General features: G+C 38.6%; 1 long non-coding RNA gene across 4 annotated transcripts in view; it reads left to right on the top strand.

The window, feature by feature from the left end:
- The window catches only part of LOC137850538 (uncharacterized), a 172,402-nt gene that overhangs the window by 21,047 nt on the left and 133,276 nt on the right, over positions 1-18,079 (top strand). Inside the window, exon 1 of one of the 4 annotated variants that reach the window (XR_011092590.1) lies at positions 3,966-4,098. The exons of the other annotated variants lie outside the window; for them this stretch is intronic. This is a non-coding gene — a long non-coding RNA (uncharacterized lncRNA). Of the gene's footprint in view, positions 1-3,965; positions 4,099-18,079 lie in introns of those variants that run through there. 4 annotated transcript variants of the gene reach the window in all.

Raw genomic sequence — 18,079 nt, 5'->3', positions numbered from 1 at the left:
AATATCCCTTTGGTTGGTTTAGGTCAGCTGCCCCGGCAATGTCCCCTCCCCATCACTTGCCCACCCCCAGTCTGCTGGCTCTTGGGGGCTTGGAAGGAGTCCTGATGCTGTGCCAGCACTATGCAGCAATAGACACAACACTGGAGTGATATCGGTGCTGTTCCAGCTACAAGTGCAGAGCACAGCACTGTGTGGGCTGCTGCAGGGAAAAGGTGACTCCAGCTCAGACAGACCCAACACACCTACCCAGATCCTCCTGCAGAGCCTTCCTACCCTCGAGCGGATTGACACACACACCTAACTTGGTGTCATTTGCAAACTCACTGAGGGTGCACTCGATCCCCTCATCCAGATCATCAATAAAGATATTAAAGAGAACTGGCCCTACTACTGAGCCCTGGAGGACTCCACTTGTGACCAGCCTCCAACTGGATTTGACTCCATTCACCACGACTCTTTGGGCCCAGCTGTCCAGCCAGTTTCTAACTCAATGAAGCATATGCCAGTCCAAGCCATGACCAGTCAGTTTCTTAAGGAGAATGCTGTAATAAACAGTGTCAAAAGCCTTACTGAAATCAAGATAGACCTCATCCACTAAGCGCGTTACTTTGTTATAGAAGGAGATCAGATTTGTCAAGCAGGACCTGCCCTTCATAAACCCATGATTTGACCCTGGGGAATTTACACAGCTCTTATAATCACTGCGTGTGGAAGTTGAATAATGTGTACTGCCAGCCCAGGGTGGTAAAGAGGAACGTTTTTTTTTTTTCCATGGATACTGGAAGAACTGTTTGCTGGGAAGCCATGTTTTTAAGAAATGTTGTAACTTACCCAGGACTGACTAGGAAGTGCCTTTCCTAACAGTTCTACTAGGTTTTAGGGTGATGTTCTGGTTAGTCTTTCTTTTTATTGTCTGCATCTGGAATTCATCCTTATTGGCACTTCAGTAATTTGAATTCTCCAGTTTGTTCATCAGAGACCTTTCTGGCAACAAGTTGTTCTTTACTTTGTGTTTGAGTTCCCTATTTACAGGAAAATGCAGGAGGAGAAAGGGGAGCCTCTTCCCTTGGTATTTCAGGTTACTTGTGGCCACAGAAGATTTGCGGGTAATAGAAGGGAAAGTACTGTGATGGAGACAGACGGAGAGAGTTGAAATTTTAAACAGAACTGTTCAAGTTTCGGGAGGAAATACTTTCTTGTTTAAAAATAAACTAGGTTGGCTTTAGAAAAAACAGCGCGAACTTTTGCTCTTTCTTTGTATGAAAATAACAGCTTTTATGTTCTAGCCGTAAACAGGATGAAGGGTATACTAAAGCATCAGCTACTACTTTCTCCACATGTATACTCAAGGGTGCAAAGTTTTTGTGCTTGGGTGCAAAGGCACTCAAGGATTTCAAAACTTCAGGAAAATAATTTATACTATTCTTTCCCATTGTAGTAGACTGCTTGGGTCTCTAGAAACCATTACTCCTAAGACTCATACTTCAGAAGCTGTGGCTAAGGCTGAATGCCAGGTTTAGGGAAGACAGTTCAATATGACACCAGAGAGTTAGGTATTGACTTGTGCCAGTCCCCATAAGTCATTTAGGCAGATGGGATGTGAGACTAGGATTGTAGCTTAATTGAGGAGTTATAGCTGATCCCTCTAGGGAACTGAAAATGCTTTTGTTCTGGTTGTAAATGTAATGTGGTAGATGTTCCTTGGTGAATCATTTGTGGTTTAATCTCTTGTTAACGAGAGGCAGGGAGAGAAATTGGCACCATGGCTTCATGATGTGAATCCCTTATGTCTCATGTTATGAATAGGTTTCTCCCGAGCTCTTTTTCTCGTGGTATTGCAGGAACCAAAGCGAAGGGTAAAACATCTAAAATTGCTGTGTGAAACTATCCTTCTACTGTGTTGGTGGTGAATGCTCTCTCTCCCTTGAAGATGAGCATTGTTTTTTAAAACAAACAAACAAACCAAAAAAAAATATATATATATACTTGGATTAACCTTAAGCATCTGTTGTATTCTGAAGTGTAACTGACTCATCTACATCAATGACAAGTGCTACTATTATGTTTTTGTTGGTAAGTCTTGAAGGGGTATTGACCTGATCCCCCCAATCCTTGGCCACCTCTGAAATGAGGCTTCTTTGATATGTTCTGAGGTATTCTATGCCGAATTTCATAGGAGTTGTTCCTGAAATCTACATTCAAACACAAGATTAGCACCTGGATGTTAAAGAAAACTTAAGTTGTCAAATAAAGTAAGGACTGTAGTCTTAAACTTGTACAAATAATTTTGTATTTGGATGCCTGAAACAAACTGCGTACAGGAATTGCTATTGTGTCTGTCTTGCTTTAGTAACATACCACTTTGCTTTCATCCGTTTGCTGAAATTCTCCCCCATGGAAGAGCGGAGAGAGATCTGGATGTCTTGGATTTTGGTGAGCTCTACCAGGTTGTGTATGTGTAAGCAGAAGAGAGCTCACCCATTTGCAGTCTGACTGGAGTTGGCTCAACTGATGGTTTCAGAAGTTTGTGTTTGCAGGAGATGATGGCTGAGGGAATAAGACGTGGATTGATCTTGTTGAGCAGCTAACTCTACTTCAAGGATGTGCAGAAAGACTGCCTGTGAATAACAAATTTGTATTCAGCTTTTTTCTTTGTAATCCTTTACTCTTTCTGAACAATGGCCAGAATCAGAGTACTTCTGCAATGTGTTTTAGCATTTGCAAACCTGGTTGTGGAAAAAGGTGCCTTACTGGGCTGAGATGGAATCAAATTTGTATGAGAGGTTGCAAGGTAAATTGGCACAGCCCAACCTAAAGAGATGGTGATTACATGTATGGTAACAAAAATCTCAGTTCATTTTGAGAGCCTCACAATTCAAGAATCAATTGGATTTGCATATCCCAGAAGTTCAGAAATGGATTTCCTAAATGATGATATTCAGGGCATAATGATTATGTCTGCCTGTTATTATATGATCAAGTACATTCCATGGAGGGTGAATTATTTAAACTCTGTGGAAATGTGGAATTTTCATGATACATTAGGACTGTAATGGGCACTTTTTTTTTTTGCAAAGGAATGAAATTGTTCTGTCTCCTAAACATATGATCTGTGATGCCTTGAAGGCTGCTTGGAGAGGTAGATAATTAGCTACCCCACTGCCTAGAGGAATAGCTTGGAGAATTTTAGAAGCCTTATGCAAATGGTTTGGGATATTATACAGAATTAGTTTCAGTTAGGCTCAAATTTATCTAATTTAATTATTGGGAGAAGTAAATCTTTGAGGTGGGGGGAAAGGAGTCCTGACAGAAGATGACAGGGCAAAGAAGGTACTGCAATATAGACTGCAACAATTATGTACTGATCATTTTACAGCTGCCATTCACTTTGTAGACATTCATCTCTAAGGCATCATTAATGACTTTGTTTTATGGGACTCCATCTATCAGAGTTAATACTATAGGTCACAAGTGGAATAATTACTTAACTGAATTAAATCTTGTTGCTGGTTATGGCTGTATTCTGTTTTAGTGGGACTGTGTACTCAGCTGGTAAATCTCCATCTTTTGGGGATAATGAAGTCCTAGCTTGTCCTGTGTGTTTCACTTCAAGTTTCAGGGGATCTCTGGCATGGAATGGGCAGTTATCTGAAGGAGAAACTTAGTAGTAGTACCAGAACTTGAAAGATCTTGCCTGCCTTCATGTGTGGTGGTTGGTTTTTAAACCTGTGTGATGTCTCCAGCTATCTTTTCTTCCCTGACTTGGTTGTGGATGCACGAAGTTTCTTAATCCAGGGAAGATGGTTGGGGGGTTAAAGGAGCAGGTGGCACACAGCTGATTGCTGAGGGCTACCTGCTAGCTGCATATTCCATATGCAGTATTTGGGCAGAGACCAGCAAGGAGGAGGAAATATATTGGAAGCAGCTCAGGCTTTATAGCTTGGCCTGTGGTTTGGTGACTGAACTAAGACCAGAGAAGCTGGGAACTGGCAGTTGTGTTGCCTGGGGTAGGTAGGCAGACTGACAAAACAGGACTGCATGAGACTTTCCTGTTAGAGAAGCATAGTAGGACTGCTGTTGCATGGAGGATAAAATAAGGTATGTAGCACGTCAGTGTAGTGTGGTGTCTGTAAAGGAAAAGAGAAGGGTAAATCCCTGCTGGGATCGTGGACAAGAGGGTTATTACAGACGAACCTCTTCTGATATCAGCAGCGTTGGGAAGTCTTATAAAAGTCTTATAACCCACACTTCAGTAGTCGAACTGCAACTTCAGTTAGCTCTTGTTTTGTTGCAGCTTGCATAATGGTTTTGTAGAGCTATTTTAACAACCTCAAATGTGATGTGACCATTGTAAGAGCAAATTCATTGAGCAATCAGTGTTTTTCTGAAAAAGTATATTCAGCAAGCATTTGCTTCAGTTGCTGTGTTTGGAACACATCCTGAATTTTTCATCTAGCATGTTTCCTTGTGAGCTCCTTGTTTGCTCTTAAGCAGTATTTTGTGGGCAATTCAAAGAATTTAATTAGGGGTTTGATTAACTACAATACTATAAAAATTATGTTATGTTAAGTGATTATCTTAACAGTGACATTTTTTCAAAATATGTATCAGTAATAGAGCCAGGTTATTTCACAGGCCAAATACAGTTTCAAAGAGAGTGAAAACACAACCAGACTGAAGTTGTTTAGGTAACAATCATAGGTTTAGGCACTAGCACAGTATGTTGTTATTTAACGATACTTTGAGAATATAGTATTGGAGATACAGGTACAACTTGTAATCATCAGTTATATAGCTCTGAACACAGGGTTCTGTTCATCTGTGGTTAAATCACTTTTAATATGTAAAGTTTGTATTCTGTCCTAGAAGTCATCCTTGGGCCTTTCAGCCTGTGGAAAGGAACTTAAAAGGGTATGTTGTGAAAATGGGAAGTATCACCTTGTCTTGTTTTGGACATATTAGCATCACTCAAACTTTATTCCAAAGCAACTTGAGGTATGTACAATTATATGTTTGCAGGAAATTATTTTACAGTGTTTAATAGACATATCTGATCTTCAGGGTGTTGTATCATCCAATCTGTGTACAGTGGATGTTTGATGGGGACAAGTTTGTTTTCAGTTCTGTCACTGGAAAACCCAGCGCAAAACAGTCAGTTTAAGAGAAGAGGCAGGCACCTGGTTAGAAGCTGTTCTCATTTAAAGAGAGGAAAAAACCAAACATACACAAAACCCACAACCACCAAACTAAAATCTGACACAAAGTTAGCCATTACATTCTGGGATAGTCAAGCTGTCTTTTCTACCCAAAACAATTTTGGCAGTACAGGGAGAGTGCTTATACCCAGCCTGTGCATACAGAAATTCTATATTCTTCTGGGGAATGTATTCTGAAGATAATGCAAAAATAATTTCAAGAGAGCCTCAAACTTTTTTTGAGGTTAAACTTCTAGTCAGAGGAAGACTTGGTTTTTATACTTTTCTTATATTATTTTTTTAAAGTAGATATCTGTTGCTCTTTGTTTTTAGGAAGCTGTTGAAAGTTGAGGTTGGAACCTTACCTTTACTAGAAACTTGTGTTTCCATTGTTTGCATTTTACAGCATTTCATTATTGTACCATTGTCCCCTCAGAAGTGGGTCAAGAATCCTCTCTATAAGCAGCTTTTTGAGGGTGCTTGTAGTGAATGATGTTCTTGACCAAAGTCTAGACAAAATTTGGAAACCAAATGTAGGTCAAATGTTGGTGTCATCTTCCACTGATTTCCATTTGAGCGTTGGGGACTTCGTTGTTAAATAAGACACAGGATTATTAATTCTGCTTAACAAAGATACTGATCGGTACCTGGCTTGTGTAACATTATCTTGATGACAAATCATCTTGAATTTTTTCATTATTCACTATTTAACTAACTACCTTGTTTTTAGTCATCTCAAATACATGTGAAAATTATTAAAACAAACTGTCATCAAATATTCAAATGTTTATAAATTCTGTTTTCCTGTTTTAAATCATGTTTGCAGTGTGGTGTTAAAACTGTTAAATGCAAAACTTCTGTGAAACCTATTCTTCTGGTTTTGGCCATTGCTAGTAACTTGCCATGTTTTAACTTCATAAAATTAGTTTTTAATCATAAAGGATAAACAAATCTGTTTCTGAGTAAAGGCTTGACAATACAATAACTTAGGCCCAAAGGTGAATCTAATGTTTGAAGATTTTGGTTGAAGGCAATGGAGAGGAGCATGTTTTTCCTCACAATATCATTTTTATCATTTTATCATTTTTATCATTGTTATTTACTATCTCCTTGTTTTGAATCATAACTAACAAATCTTCTTGCAGCAAAGAATGAAAATATTATTTTTGCCTGTAGAGGTGTGCCAAAATGCTTTTTTAGTTACAGATGGGCATTAATATGTGCTTAAATATTAAGAATTCTTCAGTATTTGTGATAGTTGTAGTGCCAGCAAAAATACAGACATAGGAACTCACACTATTTGGCTCAGAGGCAAGAAGGAGCGAATGTTCTGTAAGAATTCAGAGGGAGATTTTTTTTTCTTCCATGAAGCATAGAAAATGTTGGTTAAAGGCAATTTAGCTGCTAGATAGCAATGAATGTCCTTTGTAAGCCAGCAGTCTTCTTGTCACATAAAAAGTAAAGAAAAAAAATCTTCTCTGGATAACTTACCCTGACTTTAATAAATATCAAGTGTTCACTTCCTTCAAGGCATGTATTGACTCACTAACCTTCCTCTAATTGTTCTTAATCTTTGTCAATATTTACCTCTTCATCCAATAAATACTGAGAAGTCAACAGAACCCATCTTCATCTTTATTTTTGTACTTCTGCCATTTCTTGCCAATTCCAGCAAAATTAATGTAGAGCTTTTAGTAATAAACTTGATGAACAGTTTATACCTCCGGCAGTGAGCAGAACTCCCCCAAACTTCTAAAGAGGTAATGAATATTATCAGATATTTTTGACCTTTGATGTACATATATTTCTCGTAAGACTGAGTATAGCTTTGCTATACTGCTAACCAGTTGACTTCTGCATTTAATTAAAATGTATTATACAACATCTAATAAGATTCCTTAGATTGCTGGTACATGACACAGTCATGAAACATACTGTGTAGGTATGCGCTTCTCTAAAACTAGGTGATTACAAGCATATTTTTAAAATAAAATGCTGTTTTTCTGGTCTGAGATCACTGATCTTATGACACTTCCTGCTATATTTGCCTGTTTAGCTGTTTCTCAGTAAAAAGTCAAAGCAGTGTAAAGAACCTGAGAATTTACTGCTTTTGTTTGACATCAACTTCAGTGTCTGGTCAGGCAGCTGACTGAGGTGGCAAGAAGGGGACCTTTCATGGTGTCAAAACTGAGCTCATGTGCCTTGATCATGGTGTGGGTGCTGAATCAGGTTTGAGCTACAGCTTGGTGCCAGGGATGTCTTTCCACAGATCTGTTCTGGCACTGAGTAGTCTAAGTCTGATTCATCTTCTGCCTGTTCCCCACAAAATCTGAACATGTAGAACAGCTGCTGCTGCTGCTCTTGAGGGGTTTGAGGATGTGGAAGCTGGTAGGACATCTGCCTGTACTGAGCTGCTCTTTGCAGGTGTATTTCTTCTCTGCTCTTATTACATTCTTAATCTTTCTTAACTAATTTTCCAAACATCTTATGAAAACAGTGAATGTGAAATATGATAGTGATGGTGCTCAGGGTGAAACATCTGCTCCTTGAAAACTGCTTGCCTAGGAGCAAACCAGTTGCCTTTGAGCTAGATCATCACTGTAGTGATGGAAGGCTTGCCTCTACCTGCCTTTTGTTCATCTGAATGTCTGTATGAGCACTTCATGTCATACCATGACAAACATATCAAGAGAAGCATAATTTTTCCGTTAGAAAAAAGTCCTCAGTCTGTGCATGCCCGTGGAGGGGAAAGTCCAGTTTAAAGGCAGAAACGGAAGTACTGCTAGAACTGCCTGCTAGCTATGGGAAATGAAAAAAGAGAGGGAGGGGAAGGGGCTGATGCATAAAAGAGCAAGTTCTGAGAATAAATTAAGGCTTGGATTGCTATCTGCTTCCCAAATTGTAAAGCCCCACATAAATCCCTCAGTCATGTGTGAGTGTCTGATGTCCTGCTGCTGGAATCTGTTGTTGGTGTTGAGTTACATGGAGCATGTGTCTCTGGTGCTGATTAGTCAAATGATGCAGACAGGAATAACAAAACAGTAACACTTGTCACAGTATGTAATAGAGTAGTTGTGTACTTTCCAACTGTATGTATTGCCCTTAGAAAATCAAAACAAAATCACTTCCTAGGAAACACCATCATAGAAAATTTTGATAGGAGATCATTAGATCATTGGAACACCTAGTTGCCCTTCTGCTTGACTGCTTGACTTGTTTGACTTCATGGTATAAGCCTGAAAAGGATGGGCTAGCTGTGGAAAAACTGTGCAGTTTTCTTTCTTTCCAGTTCAAAAGAGACTTCCATCAGTAAGAATCTTATGTGACCAAAGAATGAAGAGGAGAAATTGGGGTCTCCTGCAAAAGCACAAAAATGTCACAGATCTGAGACCTGAATTATGTTTAGGGAGAGAACTGAGTTGAGACTGAGATCAAGTTCACCTGTTTTTTCTATGTAGCTCTGTTAATTAGCATTATATCCCAACATAACTATATCCCTTGATACTCATTAGTAGGAAATTATAAAATAAATTATTAAACCCAGAGGGTATTAAACATCTACGCTATATACTGAATACAGTACTGCAGTAGGAATAGGGGTAGGCTGCTCCTGTTACTGCTTTCTCTTCCTCTGAAATTTTGTGTCTTATTAAAAAGTTTCCCAGAAGGGTTATTGGACTGGAATTATACATTAAAAATGAGAACAAGAGAATAACAGTAGTTATTCTCTTGCCTACAAAAATAAATGCCTACCATAAAAGTATATTGTTTAGAGAAGTCAATTATACCTTAAAGAAGGTGGAGGAAAAATTCTTAGCAATGTTTTGGATAAGAAATGCATTGGATAAGAGCAATGATGTAGCTGGGGAATGCAAGTATTTTGGTGTGAAGATTTGGGACTGACTGAATCAACCCCCTTCTGAGGATGGCAGTCCCATTACGTTTGTTACAGGTTGGCTGGTGTAATTGTTTTTTTCAGAGGTTATCAGCATGTTCAATCAAAAAGCTAATATGTGCATTATTGCTTTGCTAGTTTTTAAGCCCTTTTCTCATTATAGGTATCGATCTTGATTAAAAGCTATTCTCCAAATGTTTGGTTCCATTGATGTGAAGTGTTTCTTGCCTTCTCAGTTACCAAAGGGAAGGTATCTTCATTCAGGTTAATTGCCAGTGCTTGATGCTAAGTGCAAATATCAGAGCACTGCTTGAGGTGAAAAATAAAAAATAAAAAAGAGCAACTGTTAAGACGTCCTTTCCTTCTGTATTTACCAGAACAGCGTGCTTTCCATTGGGGTCGTAACATGCCAGTGAAAATGTCATGAACACCGTTTTCAAGATGATAATTTTCAGTTCTTTGTCAGTGAACATGTATTGTCTCAATCCTTTACCAGAAGCTGGAGGAGGGGAAGATAGTAGCACACAACAGTGGGTCTAGAAATACACAACAATCAAGCACAATAAGCCAGTGCCAAAAGGGGGAGAGACGTACAGTCATGTTGAGATCAGGCAAAACCAGCAGCAGTGCTATTGTAATCTGAAATGTGTGGGTGGACCCTCATGTCAAGCATTGTGATGATGTGCATGGGCATAAATCTCCAGTCAGCATTTGCAGGAACACTGTAGCCTTTCACAATAGATAACCAGTTCACAAATAATTAGAGGCATGCGTGCATACATGTTTGCTATCCATAGCTTTCTCTAGTTAGGGCTTTAGAACGATGCTTTGGTTTACTGAAATTTTATTTGCTATGATAAAAGAAAACCTATGCCAGGCTTGAGATATCCTGAAGTCTATTTAACTACACTCTATAACCCACAATTTTACAGGGAAAAGAGAAGTATAAGATAATTGAGACTGTTTCCTTGTGTAGCTCAGGCCATAGGAATTTCTATAAACCCTAGAAATTTAATACTGGATGGAATGGAGGGAACTTTTAAAGGCTAGCAGTGATTTGTGGGTTAATTTCTAGGAGTGATGGTTTAAAATGTTCATAAACCTTAGTAAACTGCCCCAACAGCAAATGTTCTTCACTTAACATTTGGGCTTTATTCCTCATCTGAAATAGTTCAGTTCTGTTTCTGGCTTGTGAATCTTGCTCTATACTTGTCTGCCAGATTGAGCTTGTCTTCCACTGTAGGTTTCTGTTTTGTCTTGGAGGTTATTGCTGTTACTGTTCTCAGTTAAATGGACAGACTTCTTGCACTAGGTGTAAATAACAAACAAACACTAAACTTTCAGTCCTTTTCCTGAATCTTCCCTGAATTTTTCCACAACATCTTTCTAGGTCCAAAATAAAGCCTGTAATCTTTTGTGACAAAAGAAATCACTTATGAACTCAGCTTCAAGACAACCCTAAATGAAACTTTTTGGTTTGGCTGGCTGTCTGGAAGACTCTTGTCAATATTTTCTCTCAGCAGGTACAACAAAAGATAAAAATGAAGGCCCAGTCTGCTTGGAGGCTAAATACCTTGGTGCTCAGTGTTCTGTTGGTATTAAATATGTCTGTCTGCCCTCAAGCCAGCTGTGGTCCCGGAGCTACCTGCCTGGAAGGCTCCTGCCAAATTGAAATTGGCAACAACTTCCCCAACGTGTGGACAGAAGCTCATCACTTATTTTTCCTGATGGATTTTTCATTTATTAAATTCAATATGTAATGATAAAAGGAATATTTTCAGTTTGAGAGGTGGGAGGGAAGTCGGGAAAATGACTTCAGGATCTAGGAATCCCTAAAGGGGCTATATTGGAAAGCGTTCACTTTCCAGGGACTGAGCCTCTTCCTGCAGTGTGAGCACATGAGTTCAGGCTTAACCAGTACAGCACTAGGGAAAGCTTGAGACCTAAAGATTGTTATAATTCCTCTTCTCTCTCAAAGATTCAAGAAAGATTAAAGCTTTGCTGCTGCTTGAACTGAACAGCACCTTGTCCCAGATCAACTTTCCTTGCCCTCTGGAGGGATTGTTCAAATTGTAGGCACTTGCCAACATGAATGAAGACTTTCAGGCCTTTTGGATTCTATTTCAGAAAAAACATTTCAGGTCTGTTGAAAGGAAGCAAGAAATATGAACGTGCTTTGTTGATTACTGTGTCTTATGATCATAAAGGTCCTTTGGGCAACGGTTATTTCTTACAGTGCCAGCCATCCAACAACTTACCTGGATCCTATATCTGGAATAGGCAACTCACTGTAGAAAACTAGAAGAATATTCCTATTATACATATAGAGGGTTTATTTTTATGTAATTTATAAACATTCCTTAAAATGTAATGATCAAAAGACAAGTTGCAGGTGCATAGTTTTACCTGTCTGCCATTGTTTATTCTTTGAGAAGTGTGGACATCACACCTCAAAAATACTTAAAACTATTTACCCTCACTAAAAAAAAAGCTAGAAGTAAAGAGCACTGTCTAAAGATAAAGTAATTCCCTCTTTTAACTGATATTCTAAACCAAGCTGTCATCCTTACTTTGCTTTGTTCAACTCAAAATGGAGCTGTACCCATGCTAATAAGGTGGGAAGATAATCAAGTCACTTTTCTTTAGGGATTTTTTTTTTTTTTAGAAAGTGGCATGTTAATCAAGCAGATGCTCCCTATTGATCTTAAGTAATTTCCTTTGAAGAGCCAAAATAATTTATATTTGGTTGAGTGGCATGAATACTTTACTTTTGTTTTGGTTAAATCAGAGAGTAAATTGAGGTATGCTTGAACACAAATATTGATATATAAGTGCACTCTAAATCTCCTACTTCAAAAAAATTCAACTCTTTAAAGAGAGTCTCTATTCCTACCATGCTGAATCCCATTAAAGACAAAATTTTACAAGAGAAGATAGACTTATAAAGATACATGGCCTTCTTCAAGGTATTGCCCCTTAAATCTCATTTGTTGTTTATAGAATCATTTGAAGTGCTTTGTGATAAATTAACTGATGATACAATATTTGATGCTGTACACCTCCATTTTTATGCCTTTAGTAGAAATCGAAGTCATGTTAGATGTTTTCCATTTAATGACTTTCTTGATGTGTTTGGATTTCAAATAATCTGTTTTCATTTTGTCTAATTCTATGTGACACTATTCTGGTTCTTGTGAATGACATATAAATGACTATTCTTAGGTAATGAATATAATTCTATTCAAAGAAATAATTTGAGGAAGCTTCTCTAAAATAGATGTAAAAAAAAAAAAAAATCCCCAATAAGAATAAAGCACACTTTGATTTTCCTGTGTTTGGCTTCCAGTATGGCGCATCAGAGGAATAAGTCAGTCATATGTTGTCAGTCAACACACCAGTGAGATTGCTTGTAATTTGATTTAGCTTTAGATTATTGACTGTTACCACTAAAAGAACTGAAAGCTATTTCATATGGCACAAGTCAAATGGGATGACTTGGAAGACAAGTCTGACTGCTACGCAAGCAGTCTTATTATGTTTGATATTTGTTCTTGAAGGAAAAGTATCCTATTTTCATTTGGAAGGAGATGGTTATTTCAATGTTGAATGTGCTATTCATGATCCAGTCTACTGCAGTTCACTAAGGCTTTCTAGTTGGCTCAGGTGTTTAGTGGATGCTGTCAAGAAAGTTCATATATATTTGGGTTAGCAGTATTTCACAATGCTGCTTCCCTCTAACTCCATACAGAAACTCACATCTATATACCTCTGCTAGAACTAGTCACCTTCTATTCTGTCACTTGCTGCCTGCTAGAAACTTTAGGGTCAGAAGTCATCTAAAACTTGTTGCTGGGTCTTAATAGATCGGCCAACAAAGCCCACAGCTTTGGTGTAGGCAATGCATTGCTCTTGGAAAAACATGGAACATCACTCTACAATGTTTTTAATTCAATTTGGCTCTCTTCCATACCTGAATCTTACATAAGGCAGTCTGACAGTTCACTGATGCTTAGTGGTCAGACACATCTTAGATGCTGTTTTTCACTAGTTTTATTCAGTATTTGAGTCTAAATGAATGAAGAAGAAAAGTCTGAATGGGATTTTCAGCCTTTATTGAAGTAATGTCAAAGCGTATAGAGATACTGCAGGAAATTAAGCCATTTCGAAGAACAATTTTACCTGCAAAGTTGATCCCTGTTAGGGAAATTAAAGTGGGAAGGAGGTTTTCTTCTCCCTGCCACAACATCCTCCAAAGAAATAACCTCACATACCAGGACAGCAGTGCAGCTTTACTGCCGGAGCAGTGCTCAGGTGTAGGTGAATACATCTTGTAAACCTGTGTCACAATGCCACCTGGTGATTCCCAAAGGAACAGGAGATGGAGGCAACTTCAAAAGGCATACATGCACCAAGTCAGCTAACATTCCACCGATTTTTCCACCAAAATTCTGCCTATGGTTTCTGTAATAATGGAATAGTGGGAGGAATGACTCAAAATCCCACAGTAGTAACTTCTGATAAAGTATTTCATGTTTCACTTTGGATGTTGCAGTGTGAGCACTTATAGATTAGTAACCTAAAGAAAGGGCATTTTTGGATGTAAGTGTGGCCAGAAGCACTGTAATGTTCATGCAGTAGTTTTTGTGCCAAATGGATAACAAAAATAAGGTTTTGATGCTTCATGCTTCATCATAACTACTTCACACTGTCAGTTTGTGCAGGAAAATGATAGCCCGAAAACACAGAACTACATTTTGTATGTAAGCAGGGACATGCTGAGCATTTGCCACTTGTCCCATTAGAGGAGGAAGAAGTTCATAATTCTAGTAGTGTTCTTCTGATACTTGATACAAAGCGCTTTCATCATGTTCAGACTTGGATTGTGCTCATCTCCTTGGTGGAATATTTTAGAATATAATTGCTGTATTAGTCAACACAGCCAGCCACGTAACTTTCCATGATAAACCAGAGTTTAAGAAGTTGGCATAGAGTTTCAGTGTATACTAGTCCCCTGGGTCACACTAGCCCTTGGGTCACTATTCTTCTCAAGCTGCCTGCAAACCTAACATGACAACCTCTCTTAAATCTAGAAGGATATTTTTGAAAACACATGTAATTTTTTTTTTTAATTGTTCTTGACTGTCTCAAGTAGAATGTTTTATATAACTTTTTTGCTTCATGCTTAGTAAGGATCAGGCTGAATAAATAAAAGTAATAAAAATTGGTTGCAGTACTATCAGTCACAATTTCAGGGTGAAATAAGCATGTGAACTCTGCTACTACTGTGCTGGCAGAGCTATATGCAGTTGAGGTTACCTCCCAGGTGTCCATACTACCCAGGAGAGTTGGAGAGAGAGCCTCAGGCTGTTCTGCACAGAGTCTGGCAGCCTAGCTCCAACCCATCACAGGTGTAAAGCAAGCTGTCAGATTTTGTGCTCAAGTGGGAGAAGTGAGAATAGATTCCCTCCTGCTGACTGTACAGGTGGGGTGGCAACCTTTCCCTATGGAGATAGCTAACTTGCTGCCATCTTTAACTGTCACAGAGACGTGTGTATAAAAGACCTAAACATCTTTCCTATCTTTCAAGTTCTTGAGAATATGCTTTGCCTAGAGGTCTTTGTCATTCACTTTGAGATGGTAGTGATTCAGCCATGGCAGTGGTTGTGGACACTTGTACAATACTGAAGTGAAAGCTTGTATTAACACCGAATGGAAGTCTTGTATCTAGAAGTAAAAGTCAGAAGAGAAAGTTAATGATCTCATAATAGTATTCACCTATTTGCATGATTTTTCCAGATTATGGGGAAGACAGATAACGTATATAGGAAAGACCAAGATGTGCCAAACACAGTTAATGTCAACCTTTAATGAGATCTAAATGATTTTTATTTCCCTATTGTGTAGCTAAAACTTATCTTTAAAAATGAATTAAAATTCTTTTGTTTTTTTCTTAATCTTGTTTGTTATTTGCATAGACTAGCAAAGACTCTGCCTTCCCATATCTACTGAGATGTGGGTGCTTTCTGCTTGGAAAATCTGGTTGGAATGCAGAGCTAGTATTTGTATTAAACTGCTGTCTGAAGGAAGCAGGCATTCTTAAAACCACACAAGTCAGACTGTGCATTTAATAAATCCCAAAACTCTATTTTCCTCAACAATGTATAAATCCTCTTCCTACTTCACAAAGCATTTTTTAATCATTAGTACCTGTTAGTATTACTTTAGTATTACTTTACTGTTAGCAAGATGTTGGTTATCAGGAGCCTTCTCTCCCTTTCCCTCCACCAGAATGTTTGGAAGTATGTTCAAGATTATGTATTAAACAGAAAACATGAGAACTACTTTCTCCTTTATTGTTTGAATATATGAATATCTGCCTCCTTTCTAGAGCAGAGTAGATCACTGCTACTTTGAAGAACTGTTTTGCTGCAACCCCCTCTCCTTGCTTTTAAGATTGTGCTGATTGAGTGGCTTCTGTCACAGCTCTTGACTGAGGGAAGTCTTATTTGGTGATTACATTGTACTGGTCTGGTTCTCCTAATCCATTTAAATTGCTTGTAATTGACTTGTCTTCATTTTCTCTCTTGCTTTTACTATTGTGTGGTGCCTTCTCACTTGTATGTCAAGGTGAGCTATTTCCTCATTTCTAAAGAATGGTCTTGCATAATCCCACAAAGTATGAGGAAGACATGCTACTTATTAAAGTTTCAATGTCTCCTTACATTATAGGCTGTGTATGGATTACCTTTTGACAAACAGCTCATCTAACAAACTGACAAAATTTCCTTAATTATCTTCACCTGAATTATTGTGTGCAATTGCCTCAGTTCCTGAGGATGACTACTGTCAGGAATTACAGGGCTATTTCAATCTTCAGCAATGATTCTTTTCTTAAATATTGTTTTCTGGTCCCTATGCAGTGTCTTTGTTAGTTATTGGACAGCTCAAATATTTTTGTGTTCTCCTAGACCTTTTGGAGATAAAGCCAGCTTTGGTACTCTGTCCTTGTGGAGCCTGAAATTGAAGGTATGATTACACAGGATAGCAGAGATGCTGCAGTGGGTTGGAGCTATGAAGGCAGCAGTTCCTCCTTTCCTTCTACTTTTCCACCTTTTCCAGCCTTCACCTCTCTTGGGCTCTGCTATGGTAGTCTTGCATACTCTATTCATCAGCTCATGCTTTTCTGACACTGCAATAAACTAACTGAACTTGCTGACTGAGAACAGCAAGGGTTAGTTTCCTTCTGGATTAATGAGGTGAATACTTTTGCCATACGGTTAGAAAAACATTAGAGCTGTGAATAATTGTCCAATAGAAAAAGTAGTAGAGGAATTCTCCTTCCACATTTCTTCCATCTCCAGCTGTGTACATAAATAATGCAGCTAATGGATTCTCCTCTATGAGTAATATTAAGGTACATAGTGTTAAGGTATTTAGTGTTTTTTTAATAGTTATGCTCTATTTTGCAGCATCTATAAAATAATATTTTTGAAACCTTCTACTATCTAATCAGAGGCAGGGTTTTACTTTCTCCTTTATGAGCTACATTCCTTACCTGGTATAATTGCTATGTGCCTGTTATTAGCTGACTAATAGATGACCATAACATTGATTTTAATAGTTCATTTTACTCAGTGGATCCTGGGAGACTAAAAAGGCAAAAATTTTTGAGCACAGAATAGAAAAGTATAAGTCAGTTTAATTGTATTGAATGAAAATGGTCAAGTATAGAACAAAATCAATGTTGGCATTGTCAGATAGCTGTTATTTTCTTGATGCTGTTTTTTGTGGTTTTTTTTTTTGTTTGTTTTTTGTTTTTTTTCATAACATTTTCTGCATTAAGATTAAAATTTTGCTTTGATACTTCTGGTACCTTTCTTTTGAGTTTATGCAGAGGCAAAATATTCTAGTTCCCCAAAGGGAAATTTAAACCCATCTAACTGCATCCGAGCCACATCTGAAAACCTTTTGGGTTTCCTGATTGCTTTTTTCTTGTGTTGTTCTAATGGAGGAGTTGATTCAAATTGTGAAACTGTTAGATGTTGAGGGATTTTTGAAACAGCAAGGAGGCCATGACTTGCTGCAGCTGAGTAAACCAAGCTGCCAGGATGACTATGAGAAGTTCCCATGACAGTGTTCCCACATCGCCCGAATGAGGAATTTAAAAAATATTGTTGCCAGCAGCTGTCTTCAAGGACGGAATCTACGCGACTGCTAATCACAAGGGGGTTGTTTTCTTGCAGTTGTTTGTCTGAGTGCTTTTGACCAATAATCTTGTGTGAGACACTATCTGCCCCTGTTAAGTTTGCTATGAAAGTCAGGCTATTTGGGTAATAAAGGGAGAGCATGATCTGACCATACAGATGGTCTGTCATGTTTTCAGCTGTTCTTCTGGCAACAGTTAGAAGAATTTATTATATTGATATATGGTTATTTCAGATTCCGGCAGTCTCCTGATGGGGTGGTTTTTCTTGGGTAGGCAGCTGAGTTCCACCACGGCCATGCTCTCACTTCCCCTTCTCAAAGGGGAAGAAAATACAATACAAAGGGCTCAAGGGTTGAAATACAGACAGGGAGATTAACAATTATCATGACTGGCAAAATAGACTCAGAGCAGGGAGATAGTAAGACTTATTGCCTATTACTAACAAGCTAGAGAAATGAGGAACAAAGGAAAGAAACCAAAACCACTTCCCCTCATCCGTCCTCTTCCACCTTCTCCCCATGAGTGGCGAAGGGGAACGGGGGCTGCTGTCAGTCTGTGACGCTTTGTCTCTGCCACTCCTTCATGGTCACTCTGCCCCTGCTCCAATATGGGGTCCCTCCCATGGGATGCCATCCTTCCTGAACTGATCCTGCCTGGGCAGCAGCTCTTCAAGAATTGCTCCAGATATGGGTACATACCACGGGGTCCACACCTCAGGAGCAAACTGCTACAGCATGAGTGCCCCATGAGCAGCAGCTCCTGCCAGGTCACCTGCTCCTGCAT

Source organism: Anas acuta, chromosome 2, assembly GCF_963932015.1.
Source record: "Anas acuta chromosome 2, bAnaAcu1.1, whole genome shotgun sequence".
Lineage (NCBI taxonomy): Eukaryota > Metazoa > Chordata > Aves > Anseriformes > Anatidae > Anas > Anas acuta.
The sequence above is the reverse complement of the archived record's forward strand: the minus strand, read 5'-3'. Positions and strand labels throughout refer to the sequence as shown.